Source organism: Chlorocebus sabaeus, chromosome 15 (genome assembly GCF_047675955.1).
Source record: "Chlorocebus sabaeus isolate Y175 chromosome 15, mChlSab1.0.hap1, whole genome shotgun sequence".
In the NCBI taxonomy this organism is placed as follows: Eukaryota; Metazoa; Chordata; class Mammalia; order Primates; family Cercopithecidae; genus Chlorocebus; species Chlorocebus sabaeus.
The window spans coordinates 77,917,010-77,922,436 of record NC_132918.1 but is presented as its reverse complement, the minus strand read 5'-3'; the positions used below and the strand labels follow the sequence as shown (position 1 = coordinate 77,922,436).

At 42.5% G+C, this 5,427-nt stretch overlaps 1 pseudogene; it reads left to right on the top strand.

The window, feature by feature from the left end:
- The first annotated feature begins 336 nt into the window (after positions 1-336).
- On the top strand, positions 337-1,209 carry LOC103241831 (large ribosomal subunit protein eL30 pseudogene; annotated as a pseudogene).
- The last annotated feature ends 4,218 nt before the right edge of the window (positions 1,210-5,427 follow it).

The following is a 5,427-nucleotide window of genomic DNA, read 5'->3' as shown; positions in this document are numbered from 1 at the left end:
GAATCAGACAGGTAAAGGGCATTCAGATTATACAGAGCATCTTAGGCACTATAAGAACTTTAGCTTCCTCTCTGACAGAAATGGAAAGCCATTGCAGGGATTTGAGCAGAAGAGTGACATGATCTGATTTCCATTTTATTATTTTGAGGCAGAGTATCATTCTGTCATCCATGCTAGAGTGCAGTGGCACAATCATGGCTCACTGCAGCCTCAAACTCCTGGGCTCAAGCGATCCTCTTACCTCAGCCTCCCTAGTGGCTGGGACTACAGGCATGCACCATGATACCAGGCTAATTTTTAAAATTTTTGTAGATACAGGGTCTTGTTATGTTGCCTGGTCTGGTCTCAAACTTCTGGCCTCAAGTGATCCTCCTGCCTCAGCCTCCCAGAGTGTTGGGATTACAGGTGTGAGCCATCACCCCATCCTGACTTCCATTTTAACCTAATTTTTCTGGCTGCTATGTTGAGAATAGATTTTAAGAGGCAAGTATAAAAGTAGTGAGACAAGAAAGGAGGTTAATTAAGTAATTCATGTGGGAGGTAACAGGAGTTTGGATCCGGATGATAGCAGAAGTGATAAGAAATGGTTACACTTGGATATATTCTGAACGTAGGGCCAGGAGAATTGGCTGACAGACTAAGATGGGTGAGCAGGAGGTAGAAGAGAAAAAGAAGAGTCATGGAAGATGCCAACCCAAGAACCAAGATGTGAAAGAGGGCAGACTGGGTAAGTTTGAGGCAGAATATTAAGAGCTCAGTTTGAACTTGTTAAGACTGAGATGCCCTTTTTTTTTTTTTTTTTTTTTTGCTTCCCGGCCATCTTAGCGGCTGCTCTTGGTTGAGGTCTGTCCTGCACCTGAGGCAGGAAGATGGTGGCCACAAAGAAGACAAAAAAGTCTCTGGAGTCAATCACCTCTAGGCTCCAACTCGTTATGAAAAGTGGAAAGTACGTGCTGGGGTATGAGCAGACTCTGAAGCCAAGGCAAAGCTAAATTGGCCATTCTTGCTAACAACTGCTCAGCTTTGAGGAAATCCAAAACAGAGTACTATGCAATGTTGGCTAAAACTGGTGTCCATCACTACAGTGGCAATAATATTGAACTGGGCACAGCAAGCGGAAAATACGACAGAGTGTGCACACTGGCTCTCATTGATCCAGGTAACTCTGACATCGTTAGAAGCATGCCAGAACAGACTGGTGAACAGTAAACCACGCAAAAATTTTCCTTTAATAAAATTTGCCTGAGCTTGTTTTTTAAAAAAAAGAAAGATTGAGATACCCCATTTGTCTTAAATAAAGATATTCAGTAGACTATTGAGTTCATGGTTCTGGAATTCAGGGGAGAGGATGTCTGTACTAGAGATGCTTGTGAGAGTCATCATCATATAGTGATATTGAAAACTGTAAGATTTGGATGAGTTTGGCATGAGAGTGAGGGTAGAAAAGAGACTCTCCTGGCTAACATGGTGAAACCCCGTGTCTACTAAAAATACAAAAACAAAATTAGCTGGGCGTGGTGGCGGGTGCCTGTAGTCCCAGCTACTTGGGAGGCTGAGATGGGAGAATGGCATGAACCTGGGAGAGGGGAGCTTGCAGTGAGCCGAGATCGCGCCACTGCACTCCAGCCTGGGCGACAGAGCGAGACTCCGTCTCAAAAACAAACAAACAAACAAACAGATCAATAAAGCAGAATAGAGATCCCAGAAATAGACCCACATAAATATAGCCAACTGATCTTTGACAAAGGAGCAAAGGCAATATAATGGAGCAAAAAAAGTCTTTTCTTTTCTTTTTTTTTTTTTTTTTAGACAGAGTCTCATTCTGTTGCCCAGCCTGGAGTGCAGTGGTGTGATCTCGACTTACTGCAACCTCCACCTCCTGGGTTCAAGCGATTCTCCTGCCTCAATCTCCTGAGTAGCTGGGATTACAGGAATGTACCGCCACTCCTGGCTAACTTTTGTATTTTTGGTAGAGACGGGGTTTCACCATGTTGGCCAGGCTGGTCTCAAAATCCTGACCTCAAGTGATCCACCCACCTCAACCTCCCAAAGTGCTGGGACTACAGGCATGAGCCATCACTCCTGGCCAAAAATAGTCTTTTCAACAAATGGTGCTGGAAAAACTGGAAAAACAAACAAACAAACAAACTCAAATCTAGATACAGATCTTAAACTTTTCACAAAAACTAATTTAAAATGGATCATAAAACTAAATGTAAACCTCAAAACTCTAAAACTCCTAGAATGTAGCATAAAAGGAAACTTAGATGACTTGGGTATGGCAATAAATTTCACTCATGGTTATAGTAAGGATTAAACAAAATAATACTTTAAAATATTAGAACAGTGCCTGGAATGTTTGCTTTGCATAATCCCGTGTTCCCCATTGCTATGAAGAAATCGTGTTTTGGTATATTCAATTATATTTTAATTGAACCACAGAGGCCATTTAGCAAGCCCATTAGTTAGATAAATTTTTTGACATACAAATAAATTATCTCTTACTTGATCTGTTTAATTAAAAAACAAAACAAATAGTTCTTTTTTTTTTTTTTACAATGCTATCTTGGGAACTGTGAGGTCCCCTGTCACTTGCCCCTGGGTGTGCTCCAGGAGAGTGACACAAGGAGCCTGAAGGTCACCTGACCCAGTGTCACTCACTGGCTGCCAGATGGATTCATAGCTGAGGTTTTTGGTAGGAAAGGAATTCACAAAACATTTTTTTTTTTTTTTTTTTGAGACAGAGTTTTGCTCTGTTGCCCAGGCTGGAGTGCAGTGGCGCCATCTCGGCTCACCACAACCTCTGCCTCCCGGGTTCAAGCAATTCTCTTGCCTCAGCCTCCCAAGTAGCTGGGACTACAGGAACACGCCACTACACCCGGCTGATTTTTGTATTTTTAGTAGAGATGGGGTTTCACCATGTTGGCCAGAATGGTCTTGATCTCCTGACCTTGTGATCCACCTGCCTCCGCCTCCCAAAATGCTAGGATTACAGGTGTGAGCCACTGCGCCCGGCATTCACAAAACATTTAAAAATTTTACTTGCCAACATTTAAAAATCAAGAGATTTCATATAAAAACTTGATTTCCAGACTTAATAAATTGCAAGATTCTGCAACCCTGGGCCTGAAACCCTGTAGCACAGCCTTCTTCTGTGGTACAGAATAAAGGCTTCCTCCTTTAGCTGTGCTGGTGTCCTCCAGTGCAATACGGCCCTACTGTTTCCAGCCCACTTGCTTCTCTCATTTGCTCCTCCCTGGTTCCTGTAGTCACCTGAGTTTATAACTTCTAATTATTTCAATCTTTCCCTTTTTAGATGTGGAGGCCGAGGTCCCGTAGAGAAATAGAGAGCTGGAACTGGAATCTTAGCCATCAGACCAGGGCTCTTTTACATGCCTTGTGTTGTTTATTTTATATTTGGTTGTTTTGAGAAAAAGATGATAGCTTTAAAAAAAAAAAAAAAAAGGTAAGACATAGTGGGGGGCCGGGTGCGGTGGCTCATACCTGTAATCCCAGCACTTTGAGAGGCTGAGGCTGGCAGATCATGAGGTCAGGAGTTCAAGACCAGCCTGGCCAATATAGTGAAACCCAGTCTTTACTAAAAATACAAAAAAATATTAGCTGGGTGTGGTGGCATGCGCCTGTAGTCCCAGCTACTTGGGAGGCTGAGGCAGAAGAATCGCTTGAACCCGGGAGGCGGAGGTTGCAGTGACCTGAGATCACACCACTGCACTCCACCCTGGTTGACAGAGCAAGACTCCAGCTCAAAAAATAAAAAAAATAAAATAAAAGACATAGTGGGGAAAACTAAAATTTAGAGATTTTTAGGCACCATTTAGGTGATTAAATTGAGATGAAGGAAAAAGTGGAGGTCAGTAGAATTCTTTTTCTCTGTAGAAAATAGCTTTATTGTTGGCCGGGCGCGGTGGCTCACGCCTGTAATCTCAGCACTCTGGGAGGCTGAGACAGGCGTATCATGAGGTCAGGAGATTAAGACCATCGTGGCTAACATGGTGAAACCCCGTCTCTACTAAAAATACAAAAATTAGCTGGGCGTGGTGGCGGGCGCCTGTAGTCCTAGCTACTCAGGAGGCTGAGGCAGGAGAATGGCGTGAACTCGGGAGGCAGAGCTTGCAGTGAGCAGAGATCGTGCCACTGCACTCCAGCCAGGGAGATGAAACGAGACTCCGTTTCAAAAAAAAAGAAAAGAAAATAGCTTCATTGTTTTGGGGGAAATGATGTATGTTCAGTGCAAAAGATTCCAGCAATACAGATAAGTACAAAGAAGAGGGTAAAGATTCCCCCAAATTTCACACTTCACTTATAATTTCCATTAACATTTTGATACGTAAATTTCTACATCCCCTCTTGACATATTTATAGATACACTTAATCTAACACCGTCTCAGCCAGGGATTATGTGTGAGTGTGGGGTTTTAGAGTTCCCACATAATCTTCATCAGTTTCCCTCCAACCAATTATTTGATATAGCCAATTGGGATATTTTTCAATTATATTAAGGTGCTATGCAACTACAAGGTCAAGCCTTCTTTGTCCCAACTCCCTTCCAATGAGATTGTTATGCACACATCCAGCCCACCTATATAGAAATTCTGAAGCTGCTAGATTGCATGTTTTTCTGAATGAGAGTATCCATACAAGTCACTCTCATTATGTTCTGTAATTTGATTTTCCCACCAATAATACTTCTGGAATATTTGTGTCTAGTATATAAACCCAGACTTTTAAAACCCCCCACAAATTTCCCTTTTAAGAACACCTTCAGCATCCTCAAGACAAGCTAGTTGGTCTCTTACACAGACTTTGCTCCATCTGATTGATGCCTGGGAAAATGGGAACAGCTGATTGAAACCCATTATGCACATTCAAGTCTGTTTGATTATTCACAATAGGCACTGATGAGAACAATTAGTTTCTCAATGATTGTATTAGTCAGGATTTGCTGCAATAATGCTGCATAACAGACAACTCCCAAATGTCAGTGATTCGTAAGAACAAATATTTATTTTTCACTCACTGGTCTGTGCATTGCAAGTGGGTTGTCCAGGCTCACTTGGGCTTAGGTTTGGGTCTTTTCTACGTGTTTCTCATTCCAGGACCCAGGCTAAGTGGGCAATGGCTACTTGGGGCATTCCCTCCTCAAAGCAAAAGGCAGAAATGCAGGAGGTCATGCCAAATTTCACAAACTCATATAAAGTCTCTGGTTAGATATAGCATATGATATATCCGCCCACATTGTATTGAGGCAAGAGAATGGGAGGCAGGAGGTTGCAGTGAGCCAAGACTGTGCCACTGCACTCCAGCCTGGTGACAGAGCAACTCCGTCTCAAAAAAAAAAAAAAAAAAAAAGAAAGAAAAAAGAAAAAACAGCCTGAGCAACATAGTGAGAACCTGTCTCTATGAAAA